This window comes from Pinus tabuliformis, chromosome 5_2 (genome assembly GCF_031772625.1).
Source record: "Pinus tabuliformis cultivar Carrire ecotype Pingquan chromosome 5_2, CPIR1, whole genome shotgun sequence".
Taxonomy (NCBI): domain Eukaryota; kingdom Viridiplantae; phylum Streptophyta; class Pinopsida; order Pinales; family Pinaceae; genus Pinus; species Pinus tabuliformis.
In genome coordinates, this window is record NC_142306.1 from 157794390 (window position 1) to 157813222 (window position 18833).

The 18833-nt window shown below is 34.7% G+C and overlaps 1 pseudogene across 1 annotated transcript in view; it reads right to left on the bottom strand.

Annotated features, from left to right (window-relative positions):
• Positions 1–8330: 8330 nt before the first annotated feature.
• Positions 8331–18833, bottom strand: part of LOC149158004 (uncharacterized) — a 33821-nt pseudogene continuing 23318 nt past the window's right edge. The window contains exons 2-3 of the transcript XR_016261226.1: positions 9911–12320; positions 8331–9798 (exon numbers count right to left, since the gene is read on the bottom strand). The product of XR_016261226.1 is annotated as an uncharacterized LOC149158004 (transcript). The remainder of the gene's footprint in view (positions 9799–9910; positions 12321–18833) is intronic.

Genomic DNA, 18833 nt, shown 5'->3' on the forward strand with positions numbered 1-18833 from the left:
ATATTATTAACTGTTACAATATCATGGCTTATCAATACTATGTGCTCAAAAATATGTTATAACTAGCATTTGCACCTTATGTTGCAAAGGAAACGCCGTAAGGCATAGAGTGGTGAAGAATGGCATAGAGTGGGGAAGAATAAGGACATGTATAGAGTGGGGAAGAATAACATAGAGTGGGGAAGGATAGGGACATGTGAATGGACATTGTTGAAAGCAAGGGTGGATGATAATGAGTTACAATTGTAATAGTTAGTTATGTGTATTCTAAAAATGGATATTTTGTAAATAATAATAGTTTGTGAAAGAATAGCGACATGTAAATGGACATTGTTGAAAGAAAGGGTGGATGATAATGAGTTAGAGTTGAAAGTATTAGTTATGTGTATTTTGAATATGGATATTTTGTAAATAATAGTAGTGTGTGGAAAAATAGCAACATGTGAATGGACATTGTTGAAAGGTAGGGTGGATGATAATGAGTTATACTTGAAATGATTAGTTATGTGTATTCGAATATTGCTATTTGGTAAATAATAGTAATGTCATGTAGAGGTTATCTATTAACCATGTAGTTGTTTTTGTTTATGTGAACATGTTTTTGTACATTATTATTATTATTATTTTTGTTTGTCTTCCGAGATGTAATTTTTCCATATGCTACCTATTTATGGTGTTATTAGAAAATAATATTTTATTGTAATGGAAGAGGTGAAAGAAACGATACGACATTGTGAACAACATCATAGTCGTCGTTCCATATTTGAAAATGCATGAAAAATTGTTGGAGCCATCATGATAATAATAAAAATTCTAGCATGATTTTGAAAAAATTTAGCTAAATTTTTTGAAAAAGTGGATTATAGTTGTAAGTTTTAGAATTTTGAGTGCATTAATTTTGCATAGAAAATGATAGAAATTACAACATGATTTTGAAAAAATCCAGCTAATTTTTTTGAAAATGTCAACTACAGCGGTCAAGCTTCAATATTTTGGGTACCCACGCATTCAGTATTTTGGGTACTCTAGCCTTAGTCCATTGAAGGCCATCTTCTCAGCTCTGAATAAATCTCGCTACACTGATCTTCAAATTTGAACCTCTGAGAAACGACTTCGGATTTGTTGTTTTAATGTGAAGCCTGCTCTGATACCATGTAGAAATTAGGTTGTATATTTGCAATTTCTCATAAAGTTTTAATCAAAATCACAAGACACAAACCTACTCTACTGCTTTGAGGACATTAATTTAAAATTTATAGCAAAAATCTCAGACATACAAGAAGAAATAACACACATGCAACAAGTATTTTTATCTGGGGAAATAAATTTGCTAAAAAACCCAATGCTTGCTTGCATTAATCAAATGAATAGAGATGTATTACAATTGCTTTGCACAACTGATCTCACCCTGCAAGTGCACAATTTATTTCATTCTTCATTGAAGCCATCTAACCCAGACTAGGTCACATTTTGCCTCGTCTTGAGCTCATACTTCCTTGTGTTGTTCCTTGAGGAATTAAGCCCCATTATTTAGGAAATTCCTCTAATTAAATTGTGCAATTCCTTAGGTTGATAATTTGACTGCATGCAACACCTGTACACTCAAGACTAGTCTACTACTGATGTTACATTGCCTTGGAATCTCCACCTCAACTAGGTAACTCGAATTCTCTGGATGCACTAGATATTTTGGGATGATTGATCAGTTACTGGATGATCATTAAGTTTGACTGAAGTCCCACTGCTTAACTTGACCCTCCACTAGTTCGTCCAACAGTTGGAACTAGTTTAATTGGAAATGAGATAAATGGCCTTGATTGCTACAAATTAGAAATCACACATGAAAAATTGAACTCTAACTCCTCCAACTCGAATTTAGTGAGTAAACTAGGTGACATAAGCCATGTCACACAATTTAACATCATTCAAGTTGTTTGTTGATGTGGAAATTCAAATTTTATCAATTTAATCAAGGAAAAATCAAATTGAGAATTTCTTGTTGCAATTTTCAACACCTAATTGTTATAGTACATTGAGAACAATGTTTGGTGAGGCCAATCTTTAGTGTGTAGGTAGTTGAGTAGTACAACTAAGGGCATGATTGAACCAAGCACTACTATTGAACCACACATGTATATCAAACGACTATAACACCTAACACTCCTTTTCCCTCATAACCAATAACTTTCTCCAGTGAGCTCACCATAGTTGTGATAAAGAGATAAAAGAGGAGAATTATTTTTCTCACATGGCTCCAAAGAAACACCCAAGAGTTACTTCACCAATTAAACTTCTAGAAAACTCAATCATGACTGATGAAGAAATAGAAGACGTGCAACATCAAGTATTCAATTTAGATATTCAAATTAAGAAAATAATTGACACTATGTTAAGAAAGGTTGAATTGTCACAAATACAAGAATCAATTAAATAGGATATGGAAAAAACGAAAACAAAAAAACAAAAAAAATGGTGGAATGATTGAAGCAAAAGATGGATGAAAATAAGGAAATGGAGAAAAAGATGGAAAATTGGAACATAAGATCATACAAGCCCTCTATGAAAGGCTCCCTAAAATTGATAATGTTTGAAGTGATTCATGAAAATAAAGGTAATATCCATGTTGTTAAAGTTTCTAAAAATAAGCATTTGTCAAAAAGATTTAACTCTAAATAGTGGAGTTACTTATGGATTGTCTCCAAACAGTATGAAATTTCTCGAGGTTGAATTAAAGAAGTTTGAAGGAACAAATATCTTTACCTAGGTGAAACAAATAAATAAATATTTTGAATTGCATAATATTATAGATGATAAACAAACGATTCACATAACAACTTTGAATTTTGAAATATAACGCTATCAATGGTCTAAATGGGTAGTTAAAAGAAAGCCTTTTTTTATTCTTATACTTTGGGTTTATTTACAATAGACTTAGAAGCACAATATGGAAAAGTTTGGGAACAAGACTACTTTAGTCAATTGACAAGAATCAAGTACTTAGGTGATATCGAAAATTAAAATTCAAAATTTTGAGTATTGGCCACAAGGATGGATAACATAAGTGATGAACATTTGTTGGAAGCTTACATGGCTGGATTAAAATAAGACATTAAACATGAGATTTTCCTAGAACATCATGAAAATATTATGGAAGCTATGCAATTGAATAGTCATATTCAAGCCAAGAATAACGCTACAAACAAGTCTACTGGTGGGACCATATGCATGAAGCAAAGATTGTTTGAGATTCATAAGACAACCCTAACTCAACCTACTTGAATATCACAGAAGAAAATAAAGGAAATAAGAGCAAAATGTATAGCCTTTGGTTGTAACAGCAAAGGATCAAAAGAGCATAAATGCCAAGAAACAAAAGTGTTCACCTTGAAAACTAATGATAGAGAGAAAATGGAAACATCTACACAATGAAATGAAAAAGAACTTGTCAACTTAAAAAAGCAGACATAGAAGTTGAAATTGTGCACAATATTGTTTTATCCATGTGTGAAATATCTATGCATGCATTGGAAAGTTTGTCATCACCTCAAACCTTGAAGATTGTAGGTTACATTGAGAAGCAAAAGGTCATGGCGCCTATTCACTAAGGAAGTAACTATCACTTCATTGAAAAAATATTAGCAAAGTGTCTCAATAGCTTGGTATATCCAAGCTATTAAGTATGGGAAAAATGCCACCACATTAAACTAAGTATGGGAGAATATAATTTGGTAAGCCCAATGTATGCCATTTCCATTGGAGGTGTAGATGTTCTATGGATTCCATGGTTGTGAACATTAGGTAAAATTTCTACAAACTACAATGAATTATTCATGAGATTTGAATTGAGAGGAATTCAATATGAATGACAAAGAGTTAAAATCCAGACCTTCTCAAGCCATCAACTATCATAAAATAGAAAGGGTAGCAAGGGAGTTGTGGTTAAACTTTATTTTATGAAAGTTAAATGAAATGCCAAAGTAGTCTCGTCATTCCATACAAATATTTTTTTTCTTCGAGAGAGATGTAAGTGGGTTTGTAATGTGTGCATAATTTTTAACAAATTTTTAATAATATCTTTCAAGTCCCAAAAATCCCCTAAGACTCTTGATGTTCTTGAGAAAATGTCATTTTGTAATGGATTGGATCTTTTGAGGATCCACTTTAACTCCTTCCTTTGAAACGATATGACCTAAATACTCTACTTCTTGTTTCCCACAAGGACATTTGGATATTTTTACATACATTTAATTGTTCTTGAGAATTTGTAGAACTTTATCCACATGGTTAATGTGGTCGTCCTATTATTTTCTATAGATAAGTATATCATCAAAGAAAACCAACACAATTTTTTCAAGAAGGGGTCAAAAAAAATTGATCATAAGGCTTTGAAAAGTAGAAGCATTAGTCAACCCTAAAGGCATGACCAAGAACTCACAGTATTGTTTGTGTTCTAGAAGTTATTTTTGGAATGGTTTCTTTTCTTAATTTGATATAGTGGTATCTTTTTTTAAGATCAAGTGCATGTCTTCTATACCAGTATTGGAAATGCCTAAGTTTTGTAAAACACTCACAAAAAAACATGATGCATCAGGACAATAAATTAGAGAAATATTGACACAAAAGGAAGACTATTGGTTTTTGAAAGCAAACAATTCAAGGGAAAAGACTTGGTGAAATCAACGTGTAGTAGAAATAGAAGCAATTTTACATGCAATAAAAAATGATGACAGTGTCTCATTAGGAGAACATTAAAGTCAAGACAAACCATGATATCCTAAAGTACTTTTTGGAGCAAATATTGTCATTAGAAGAGTAGCAAAAGCACAAGGGTTTGATTTTGAAATAATATACAGAAAATGGAAGGACAATGTAGTAGCAAATGTTCTTTATAAAATAAAAGAAACCTCAAGTTCATATTCTAATACACATTCTATCCATAAGTGGCTAGCAAAAGCTCACCATAAATGGAAAACTGACAACAGTTCTAAACAAAAAACACAATGAATAAAGGGATGAACTATATGGAGCATTGTGAGTGGAGGGGAGATATACTTTAGTATACAAGGGTAGAATGTTTTCATACCCTTAATCATAGTTGAGGCAACAAATATTAAGAGAATTACATGATCCAAGATCCAAGACATGCAGGGTTTCTTAAAACATATCAAAAGATCATTTTTTTTAATGAATAAAGAAAGATATTCAAAAACTTGTAAAAAAATAAAGGGGAGACAATAAAATCTCCAAGGCTACTTTTGCCATTACACATACTTAATCAAAGATGGAAGAGATATCAATAGACTACATTTCAAGGTTACCAAAATTTAAAGGCAAGGGCGTCATTTTTGTGCTTGTTGATAGACTCACAACATATGCACATTTTTGGAATTCAAAGTACATATATAACAAGCCAAGCAACGAAAGTGTTCATGAAAGAAGTTCATAAACTTCATGGTTTTCCGAAAGTAATAGTAAGTGAAAGAGACCCAAAATTCATTAACTTTTTAAAAGGATTATGAAAAATTAGTGGAATAACACTAGATATGAGTTCAAAGTTTTATTCACAAACAAAGGGTCAAATAAAAATAGTTAACACATGTTTAGAGAGTTATCTACGATGTTATGATTTAGATAAGAAAACTCAATGGATGAAGTAGTTGCTTTTGGCAGAATGGTCATATAATTCCACCTATCACACATCTACTAAAATGTCCCCATTTGAGGTCATTTATAGATATACATCTCCTAGTATCTCATACTTTTTGCAAGATAAGTCCAAAGTACATGCAATAGAGTTACAAATGGAAAAGACTAGAAACTTTAACAATTCTCAAGTAAAACCTTCAAATAGCGCAAAACAAGAAGCAAATCAACATGTAAATGAAGAACAATTTGAGAAAATTGATTGGGTATTTTTGAGACTACAACCTTACAAACAATTTATATTCAAGCAAAAGAAGAAAAAAAAACATAGCTACAAAATTTAATGGAAATCTACAAGATTATTCATAGGATTGGACAAGTGGCATATCAGTTAGATTTGTGTTCCCACATTCATAGGATGTATATTGTCTAAAAAAAGGTTTTGAGATAAACTATGCTAGTGCAAACAAAACTTCTAAAATTGTATGAAGAATGAAAATTGATCTTAGATTAGAAAAAGTTATAGATCAGCATTCTATATCACTTTAGAATAGAATTGAAAAGCTAAAATCAGTGGAAGAACATGCATTTTGAAAAGGCTAAATGGAAAATGAACGGTTCATGAAGACACAATCTCAATTACAAACTTTAAAGGCAAAACATTTTTAAAAGATGAGGGCTATATTAAAACTCTAATAAAGATTTATTATTACTTTATTTATTATGATTAAGTTGAAGACACAATCTCAATTACAAACTCTAAAGGCAAAACATTTTTAAAAGATGAGGACGGTTAAAACTCTAATAAGCATTTATTATTACTTTATTTATTAGGACTAAATTGACCTACTAATAGGTTACATCATGTGGGGCTGTCTCCAATTCTCCTATTTATAATAAAAGAGATTCATTTCTCCTTATTTCGTATTCTCCTATTTATAATAAAAGAGATAGAGATTCATTTATATAAATATCATATTTGTCTTTGCATTAAATTTATTGTAAAAAAAAGATTTCCCATTTGATATTTTCAAAATATTTAGAAAATCAAAATTTGAATTTCCATCTCTTTAAAATATTTAAAAAATAAAAAATATATATATTCTGATATTTTTAAAATATTTAGAAAATCAAAAAAATATATGAATCTTGTCTTATGCCTTCAACAACAAGAACAAAAAAAATTGATTTTAGACAATAAAGTAAACCGGATTCACTTGTATAAAGATCATATTTGACTTTGCATAGAGATCATAAAAGAGATGAGATTCATTTGTAAAGACATCATATTTTTATAATAAAAGAGATGAGATTCATTTGTAAAGACATCATATTTGTCTGTGCATGTCTGTGCATTAAATTCATTGTAAAGTAAAAGATTTCTTTACATCAAAATTTGACTTTTGATATTTTTTAAATATTTAGAAAATCAAAATTTGACTTTTTGATTTTTTTTAAATATTTAAGAAATAAAAAATTAAAAAATTAAAAATATATATCTTTTGATCATTTTTAAAATATTTGGAAAATCAAGAAAATATATGAATCTTATCTTACGCCTTCAACAAAGAATTGATTTTGGACAATAAGATTGTCAAATGATTATGGAGATTATCGGTCGCGTGAACAATATCATGCAACCAGGCAGGTGGTTTAAGCTCTTAAGGAAGGAAGAGATGTAATTTTTTCCTTGCCCTATGAAGCTAGAAATGTTGTGAAATATAATCTCCTAGGCCAAAGTGGGCATTAACAGTGTAGTGAGAGATGGAAGGCGTGTCATCCTCATTGAAGTTCCTTAATAAGGACCAACTATTAATTAGTAAATCTGTTCCATGAATAAATGGTCAAATGTTAAAATAGCTTAGCTTTACTTTCTGCATATGCACAAAGCATTTCAAGAGTATTCCCTGCTAGAATTTTATGCCCGAGTAGGCTCAAGATCTGTCCAAAGAGAGCCTACAGTGTGATCCTAATATTGCTCATAAAAATCACAAATTGTCAAAACAGGTTCAAAAATCTCATCAAAATCACATTAATATCCCCATGATATAACATCCAAAGAAAAGGATAACTTTTGAAAAAGAGAAATCACAACTCTCCCAGCATATGGCATTCATCTTGTAACAAAGGGAATTAAGCTGTCAAACATGAGCCATTAAATAATATCAGGAGCTTTTGCCCACGAGTATATATAACAGAGGATCAGGACCAATTTGGAAGCGACTTCTAGCCACTATGAGTCACAAGACTGAAAGAATGCATTTTGAAATAGCTTGCCCATCCTTAACTTCTAAAACAGACTAGCTATGAAAATCTATAGTCCTGCTTTAGAAAGACATCATTTTCAGAGTGGAGTTTTCTGTAAACATGATTTGTTAAAAAGGAAATGGAGTTAAAAACAGAAATTGACCTTTTAACTTATCAAAGATCAGGATTAAGACCAGATCCCCATTCTAAATTCACCCTTCATCCAAATTATTACCATCAATTGAGTCACCAGAGATTGAATTCAGACCAGATCCCCATTCTAAATTCATCCTTCATCCAATTTATTACCACCAATTGAGTCACCAGAGATCAATTTCAGAGTTGAGTTCTCTGTAGGCATGATGAAAAAAGAAATGGAGTTAGAAATCGACCTTTTAACTCATCAAAAATCAGAATTAAGACCATTTCCCCATCGTAAATTCACCCTTCATCGAATTTATTACCACCAAAAATCTGAAGCTTGAACCCCTTTTTACAAAGTATATTAATAAGCAATTTCAAAGCAAGGAGCTCAGCATAACTGTCAAATTCCTCTCCCAATCTGGCCTTGACCCTGAAAAAGTGGGTGTCTTAAAAAAAAATTATGCCACTTGCTTTATATTTATATTTGGGAGGAGATCCTTGGCTTGCTCCGTCAAAATCGTGAAAAGGCTGCCTCTCAGGCATTGCTTTGGGAAGAGTTATATAACTAGCAAATATAAATCTGTGCTGGGATGCACACTGGAAAGGTGGGATGAATCTCCCTTCAAAAGCGTCAACGTTCCTTGCAAACCAAATTCCCAACTATCAAGAGTAAAGCTTTGAACTCTTTTAAATCTGGCTTCTACTGCCACTGTGTAAAACTTACTACTTTAGTTTCACCTTGCCCAGCACCTCCTACCCGTATCAGGCTATCCATTCCAGCCCACAATGGGGAAGAATATGGGCAAGATGATCTCCTATAGCTTCCTCATCCAGCTTGTATAAAGTACATCGACTTGGCCCATGTCCAATCCTCTTCTGTACCATGTAGTACTTACACAGAGTAGGGCCTTGTTCTATATGGCCAGCCACATGAAGATCCTTGCTTCATGCTTTTAGTGGGGACTTGATTTTCCAAAGTGGTTTCCACTGCCATTAGATTCCATCAGGCCGATCTGTTAACAAACATTGCATTGCATTGAAACCGAGTCTGGGGGTAGAGAATCACCAGACCAGCTCATCCTTGTCTCCTTGAGTCGAACATGACTCACTTTTAGTCCACCTATGTTAGACTCCCACTGCTCCCCTTCATTCCCTCCTAGCTCTAGAAAGTTTGCCCTGCTCCTCTTCATTCGCCTCCAGCTCTAGAGGTTTGCCTTTTTCCACTTTTGCTACCAAAAGGTAGTGTTTTATGGAGAGGCAGCCTGAGCTAGATAGAAGTAAAATTTCCCTCACAGGTTGTAGATCAGATGAAGGCATAATTTTTCTTTTAAAATCCTCTTCATTTGTCAGCAATGCTCCAAGTTCAATGTATTGGATCCACATAGTGATCAAGAATTAGAAAGAACTATCCAGCTTTGTCCATAGAACCATAAATAATGTAAATTTGAATGTACAGAACATAAATGCAAACCATACATGAGCAATATTCCATGTTAGGATGTGGTTCAGTACAGGTAATGCAATTTGTCCCAAAATATATTACTAACTCACTACAGAGGATTCAGTCAGATAATTTAGATGAGAAAGCAAAATTAAATTGCATCAACACAGTTAAAAATCAGAATCTCATATTTTGCGTATTTGCAGACAAATATACATCAGTGAGGAACTGTTGACTGCTCTTATCTCACATTTCTTACTTTCACAGTCCGTGGAGCAACATAAAAGACGGATGGATGATCTGTAAAGCTCGAAATGTTGTTCCTGCACCAATCAACCCCTTCTAAGTAAGGTAAGGTTTCATGGACTAAAGAACAATGCCAATGAACGTTTCTATCTAACCACTGTATCGAATAAAGAAAAGAATCAACCAAACCTGAAGTGTAAACTGTAACAATGGGCACTGCAGAAAGCTACAGAACAAGTCAATGTCTAGATGCATCTTAATACTGGACAAGTTTCCAGGGTAATTCAATTTAACCTTCCAGCCATCAACCATAGGAGTATGATTGCGTTAATGCCCTATTCTTATTTTTCCAGTCTCTGGGGAATGGGTGCATTCATCGGATAGCCGTCCCTCTTTAGATTTTCTGTTTGAGCTGCCACGTTATGTGCATCCGCTGATTCTGAATCTGGAGAAATCGTAATATGAGTTTCCGCTGAAAGAAAGTTAGACAAAGGAAATGTCGACCCTTCCCGCACAAGGGGCATACCCTGTGGAGGAAGAGAGTTTTCAATGGAATAATTCATTGGACTCAAAACTGGCGACACTGAAGCTTGAGCATTCAAGTTTGGTGACATGTCTGATTTGACCCAAGAGGGTGAATTCAAAGCTGGTGATCCTGGTTCGTGACCCAACGGAGCCAAATTCGGTGAAGCATCTCTCAGGTCTTGTGAATCTTGGCCAAGATATTTTTTAGAATAGAGTTTATCCTCACAGACCTCATAGAAATTTCCAGTGCGAACCTCCTGACAGAGAGAACAAACACCGCAGAAAAGCCACTGCATTAGATCTGTCACATTAGGCTGCCCACAACAGCAGCCATTTCCAGGTAAGCCAAACCTCTTCCGCATCTGAATCCTCCAAAACCCACCGTCCAGAAGCCCAAACACGCAAAGAATGATCCCAGTGATACCAAGACCTTCCTGGATATTCTCATTATCAATATTGACAGCAGCCAAGGTGAAGATCCAATAAGGGGCCATGCACAACAAAATGAAGGTCACTAAAAACGCAGAACCCGTCCCTCTTTAGATTTTCTGTTTGAGCTGCCACATTATGTGCATCCGCTAATTCTGAATCTGGAGAAATCGTAATATGAGTTTCTGCTGACAGAAAGTTAGACAAAGGAAATGTCGACCCTTCCCGCACAAGGGGCATACCCTGTGGAGGAAGAGAGTTTTCAATGGAATAATGCACTGGACTCAAAACTGGCGACACTAAAGCTTGAGCATTCAAGTTTGGTGACATGTCTGATTTGACCCAAGAGGGTGAATTCAAAGCTGGTGATCCTGGTTCATGACCCAACGGAGCCAAACTCGGTGAAGCATCTCTCAGGTCTTGTGAATCTTGGCCAAGATATTTTTTAGAATAGAGTTTATCCTCACAGACCTCATAGAAATTTCCAGTGCGAACCTCCTGACAGAGAGAACAAACACCGTAGAAAAGCCACTGCATTAGATTTGTCACATTAGGCTGCACACAACAGCAGCCATTTCCAGATAAGCCAAACCTCTTCCGCATCTGAATCCTCCAAAACTCACCGTACAGAAGCCCAAACACGCAAAGAATGATCCCAATGATACCAAGACCTTCCCGAATATTCTCATTATCAATATTGACAGCAGCCAAGGTGAAGATCCAATAAGGGGCCATGCACAACAAAATGAAGGTCACTATGTGCACATACATGTTCCCAAACCCCAGTCTATCCATATTCCACCCAAAAACGCAGAACCCACAAAATGTTGAAAAAATGCAACAGAAGGATCACTCCAGCAGTCAAATAGACCTCCCTGCCATTCCGGTTTAGGTTCCATTCTTTTACTACCTCTTCTAAGAAGAGAGTATTTCTTCTCAAGCTGCACGTATGTAGATTTGTTTTTCACAGAGTTATCATCTATCCTAATAACATCTGCCTCTGCATCTGCATCAGTGATACTTATAACCGTAGTCTCCAAATCACCTTCGGCTTCGTAATCTTTCCCAAGAGGACTCAGGATAAGATAAAGACCAGCTGCAATAGGGGCGCCTATTGCAACAGAAACGCACAAACCCACTCCAATAGCCGGACGCTGTGATCTCTTATAGCCCCAATTCAGACCATAGAGCACATACTATGCAAAACAATTTATTTGCAGAAGTAGCACAACTACCATCATGTGTGCCCACTCATGAGGTTTGTAAGTCTCATTTTTACAGTAGACCTTTCTAAGATTGACAATGTCCTCTGGTTTCCATCTAATGAGAAGTAAAATATGATAACAATGTTGTGGGTGTAGATAAAGGCACATCATGGTAAAAAGCGCATTTAGAATTTGATTATTGACCTCAAACCAGGCATGCCTCTCACTCTTTTTAGGCACGATCCTGTTAAGAAAGCCAACCAAAACCAAAAAAAGAATAGCTCCAGATACTGCCACAGCAATACCCCATATTAACAGTGCCAAATTCTTCGGATTTCGCAACCATACTTTCACTGCCTCCTTCAAAAATACCCACCCGATTTCGCCAACAAAAGGGACTTTAACGCCATCCTTGAGGCGACGAAAAGGCTTCGCCGGCGCTGGAGTTCATTGCCATAAACTCCACTAAGAATTCAAATGGACTCTCTCTGGAACTCCTCCATAAAAAGCGCACAGATGTCAAGCGGAGAGCATTGTTCATTGGCCTAATAACGCTTTTTAAGGTTTTTTAATGTTTTAAAACATTTTTTTTTATTAAATTAGACCGCCGATTTTTGTTCAATCGTCTAACAAAAGATCTAACGACTACGATTAGGACAGAAAGGCATTTGGGGGAGTCCATTTCAGAGGGAAACGCCTTACGGCGTAAATATATATATTTTTTAATTTAATTTTATGATATTTTTTGGTGAACTTGGTCAAATGATATAAAAATAAAATATATAATATATAATTATAATTAATGATTAAACAAGTCTAGATCTATTTTAATTCTGGATCTATCAAGTTCTGATACGCATAAACATTTTTTTAAATTTTTCATTCAAAAAGAGATTTACACCTCCAAAAATTTAATCTTTTTCAATACTTGATAGATCTGAAATTAAGATGGATCTACCAATATATATATAATTTTATTTTTAATTAAGATATATTAAAAATAAAATTTTGAGTTTTTAAATAAATTTTACTTTTACTACATGACCGATTTAACTACTAATTATGATTTTAAATTAAAATATGTCTAATTAATAATCAAATTCCCACCGATTCAATTTTAAGTTGAAATGTGTTGGAAATAAAGTTTTGATTTTCTAATATAAATTTCACTTCTACCAAGTCAATCGTCAATTTAACAACTAATTGTGATTTAACTTAAAATGTACTCGAGATAAAATTTCTAAGCACTCTCACTTCAAAATCTTGAAAATAGATTCGAGGCAGTAAAATCGATTGAACATTTGGTTTTAAAGAAGTCTCCCTTAAAAGTTTTTAAAATAGATATAATTAAACACTCTAAAAAGTTTCATTCGAAAAGTTATGAAAATAAGTTTTTTTGGCCAAAAAGTTCCATTCGAAAAGTTACGAAAATAAGTTTTTACTTAATCATTCGGAAGTTGTGAAAATAGGTTTGATTTACCATATTCAATTTTTAAGTACATTGTTATTATATTCCTTAAATATATTGTATCACATTTTTAAAACTATATAGATAATTAATTATATGATTAAATATATAGTTTTAAGTTTTTCAATAATTTTTTATATTTTATTCTATATGATATTTTAATAGGTATGAATTATTTATATTTTATTTAATATGATATTTTAATATGTATGAATTATTTTGGATGTTTTTTGTATTTAGGTTTTATGTTACAGGGCTTCAGCCATGAGTCTAAAGTTTTTTTTCTCTATTTTCGTTCATGTGGCCTTTGATATAAGCACACTTTACTTTGATTTGTCCCCTCCTCCCCTTTACTAATTTTTTTCTCGTCAAGTTTTTGTTTTTCATCCTACCCTAGTTAATCACACACGACCTCTAATACACCCCCTTTCTACCTTAACCCAAGAAGGTGGTTATTGTGTTGACCCGACTCTCAATGTTATGTTATGGAAATGGGGTCTAAAATTTCAACCTTTTACGAACTCTTCAAAACCCAAAACAGACGACTCCGACGATATAAAATTCTACCTCAATCGGGTTCTGAAATCAAAAGTTATGGCTTCTAAAATATTTATTTAACAAACTCTACCACTTCACCTTACCTTGCCACGTGGAGCCCACATGGAACACTACCCCATTTCCATATTGTTGCAGCAACACTAAATTACAGCCTTGTGGCATGCCACATCACCCTTTACATATGTGGCTTGTGCCACGACTTGACACATAGGGGCTACATATGGTGAATGGGTCCACCATACCCCATATCAAGGCGCCAACCATAATATAATAAGGTTCTCATATTTAATTTAACGTGGGTCTCGCCCCCACTCAATCCAACGGAGGAGGTGTACACTACAAATCAACGAAGGAGGTGCAATTTATACCCCCCTCTCTGCCACATCATAGGGAAGGGGTCTGCATTCCTGGTTTTGGAACACGATTTCACCGTTTTCATCGAACGACCTCCTTCTTCATGACGTCACACTTACAGATCCGTCGACGGAGGTTTAGTGTGAATACCACCTGCCCTCCCTCCCCACTAACATCAAGGGGGGTGTCCGCATTTCATATGCACCATCCGAACAATGGCACATCACAGTCATTGATCTACGCCAATGCCTAGGGTCCCAGCCCCTAGTCCTGAATCTTGGCCCACTGACCTCCCAACTATCTCAGTCTCTCAAATACCCATCGAGTCCTGATTTTTCGAACTCTCGACCTGGGATGATGTCATTGCAATGACATGGCCTCCTCTGGGGGTGCCACGTGTCATCAATTTTTGGCTATTTGGGCCTACCAAAAGACCAAATTTGGTTGTTAAGTGTCATGCCTACTTGGCACCACATCATTCCCCCATGTAACTTAGGTCCCACTATGGGCTTTGGCCCTATTCTGACTTTCTTCCACGCCCCGACCTTCCTGGCCTAGCTGACTAACTCAATCCCCAACCTACTCGACCACAACTCATAATTGGGCGCAACTCCATGTGAACACTAGCTTTGAGGTCGACTAGCCTGACTCCTAACTACGGCCCCACCCGACTACTCAGCTTGTACTATGTTAGTCATGCTCACACTCATCCTAAGTTTGGCATTTCGATCGACTTTCCTAACCCCAAAACCTAGCAGGTCCCACAGGTGAATTCATCCTATTATGCGAGCCTTTTACACTTGGAAAATTTTTAATTCTCTTGCAATTTGTTCTCAGGTCGATGCCTTCTTAACTCGACTACTAATTGAATATTGACTTGCCTTCAATGAGATTGAGGATGAATATCTAATATCTTTCAATTTCCTTTTCAACGTACTATGGCCATGGAAGCCATGAATCAAGGTGTTTAAAACATCATCTAAACATCGTTTGAATACACAAACATATTACTCCCAAAATTCGTTGTGATGAATATAGAACTATGGTCATTAACTCTTGTTGGGCCTCCAACTTGTCATGATTTTGCTGATGAAACCATCCCTTTTCGCATCATTCCATTCACCCATTGTCATTATTTTTAACCACATTTCTTCATGAATGCGCCAAATTCCCGCATACATGTTTACATGGTTTATTATTATTATTTTCATTATTTTTAATGAATTAAGAAGAATTTTGTATGGTTTTACTAATGACAGTTTAGCAAGTTCAAGTTGTTGCAGGTTTGTCAAGTTTCCATAGCTATCTCCATGGTTGAGGTAGTAGCACCACTCTAGAAGGAAATCCAACACTTGGAATTGGTTTCTATAAGCTCCAATATGGATTTGTATTGGTTAAATTCCACCCAGCTCGCACGTGTGGACCTCCAACATCAAATCAAGGGAAAAGCGCATCAGTTTTGACCAATCAACTTCAAACACATTTTCTGAGAAAATTAAAGCGAATTTCAAGAAGAAAAAAAACAAAAACAAAAAACAAAACAAAAACAAAAAACCAAAACAAAAAAACAAAACAAAAAACAAAAAACAAAAAACAAAAAACAAAAAACAAAAAACAAAAAACAAAAAACAAAAAACAAAAAACAAAAAACAAAAAACAAAAAACAAAAAAACAAAACAAAAACAAAAAAAACAAAACAAAAACAAAAACAAAAACAAAACAAAACAAAAACAAAAAAACATGGGTTTTGTTCCGCACGGGCCCAATTAGGTTGTCAATGAACAATTTTCTCAAATTCGTTACCATTTGAGAGATTTTCAAAGTTCTTTGGAGCCTTATTTTGCAAATTACGTGGATATACGGTTTTTCAATTTTTCATTTAATGCACAATCAACAAAAAGGCCTAAACGAGTTGTTCTTTAGAAAATTCGTGGCATAGAGATAAGTTTGATCAAATCTAGGTTGATATTTGATCCAAAAATCCATGAAATTTTATTTGATTTGATCTCATGACCAAAACTCAAGCAAGAAAATTATGAGTTTGTTAATTGTCTCAAAATTCTATAAATTGCAGTCTCTTTGATGAGAGGAGGGATGATCAGAGATGTCAAAGATGATCAGAGATGTCAAGGATGATCTTAATTTGTAATTGTTGTTGCTTATTGAAGGAGAAGAACTCTATTTTTTTCATTGAATGTAATTTTTTTAATATGGCACAACTCTGAATGAAATTGGTGATTTAAATCTCTTCTCTTGATCTGAGTTTTCAACACCTTGCAGTCCTCAAGAGCGCCCCCTGGAGATCTGTGAGAATAGTATAGATGCTTTCCATTTCTTTCATATTCTCATGAATGGTTTGTTTTACATAGATTAATTGTTTATGCTTATCATAGATTAAAAAATCATGCTTTCCATAGATTAAATGTTTATGCTTTCTTAGATTAAAATGTTCATGATTCCATAGATTAAAGTTTGTAAGTTTTAGAACAAAATCTCCATGCTTTCATAGTGTAAAATGTCATGTTTTCTTAGATCACTAATCTTTATGTTTTTTTTAGTTTAACATTAATTTTCTTTCCAAAAGCTTAGTACTTTCATTAAAGAATCTAATTTCCTTTTGTAGTTTCCAATTCATTTCAGTGATGAATAAATATTGAAAACTAATCTCCTAGCACATACGGTGTAGTGTACTTCACAAGCTCACGTACTCAGATTGACATATAAATGCAAGTAATTTAACAGTCAATTAAATTGCCCAACAACTCTCCCATGAAACACACTGAGAACATGCCTCTAAGTGGACTTCTCAAAGTCACAAAGAAATCAACTAGCTTCCCAACCACAACATAATTGAATTTCTTTCCATGCAACATAGCTTGCATACACAAAGCGAAGAAAGGAATTAATAGCAATACATGCTAGCAAAACATATTCGTCAATTCAGGGAAATAAACAAAGAGATTCACCATCTCCTCATGACTGAGATTCAATTCTCAAGCATATGCAAAAATTCAATCACTCCTCATAAATATATACAGGTAATTGACATCCCTCATCCACACAAGAAACACATTCCTCATTAACAGCATAAGCATGCAACCAGTACGATAAACTTGTACATATCATTCAAATATAAGAAGCACAAGTAAATACTTATCTTATGCAGCCAAATAAACTAGCAACTAAGATTAGGACTTCAACTCTCCACCCAACCTTAGACGAGTTGCAGTTAATCTTTCTTACAGTTGTCAACCTCGATCAAAATTCCAGTGCTTGAGGAGGAGTGCTTAGAGGGGTAAAATTAACACCTCAACTGAAACCGGGTCTTCAAAGGCTACACCACCTTTACCCACGAGCTATTCAAAAATAAAATACAATCATCAGGGAACCACTCCCTAGGCCTTCTCAACAGCTTCCAGTTGTTACACCTTTGAGATTTTATTTCAATCAATATCAATTTAGAGGTTATTTACAACACAGGAAGTCATAGGTTAATCACCAAGAGAAGAATTCCTTTAAAGCATGGGAAGGTTCATCAACAAACAAGCTACCATGGGATTATGGAGATAACCCTTCTAGGTAGTTCTTCAATGAGTGCAAGCACTAGTTTCCCATCCCAAAGCCACACCTAGGGTTTCATTAGCCACAGAAGTGCTTAAGTGTCTACCTCCTGGCAAGTAGGTTCATCAGTTCGCAAACTTCCTAGTGGGTTCATCAGTCCTTAGGCAATCCACTCTTAGTTGTTTCCTCAACCTCAATGAAAGCCACTGCTCTATAAGCTCTTTTATCTCAGCTAGCAAGCCACTCACCGTGGTTTCATCTTCTACGCTGCTATAGAGCAAACTCTCTCTATCATAGCAAATTTCTCTCCATTTTCTTTTCACCATCCTTTCCTTAAATAATTATCTTCCATGTTTTCTAATTCCATTGTTTTCCCCTTTTGGTTGCATGTAGTCATGGCTTTTCTCGATGTGTGGATATACTTACCTCTTTTGTTTGTGCAGATGCAATGCTCCCTTCATTAATTCCTCCCATTAAAAGGCTACATCCATTGTTTCTGGATTTCGTGGGCACATGCTTTTCATTACCTTTGTTTGCCAGCGCAGCCATATTTCATTTAATTTTGATTCTCTCTCTACATATTTTTCCAGAGAATTACGGATGGTTCCCAGCCATTTCTTTTTTGGCTGAATTTATTGTGCCACATGTTCATTCAAAGCACACCGTCCAAAATTAATATCAACTAGGTTTCCTCAAGCAAATTTTCCTTTTCCAAACTTTGGAACTAGTGCCCAATTTCTCAGTGATTTTTAATTTAACAAAATAGAGATAATTTTTACAATAAGAGGAAATTTTCCAGGGCTGTCACAAACCCCTTCCTTTTGGAGGAACATTGTCCTCGGTGTAATATAATTGAACATAAAACGAAACAGGGTTTAAGCCAAAAAACAAAATATATCTAGAGCTTTATATACACATCCCTGTACAATTGTATTTATGTTTTCTTTATTCAGCAAACAAAAAGGGATATGTTGCTCGCATCTGATCAACAATTTCCCATGTCGCTTCCTTG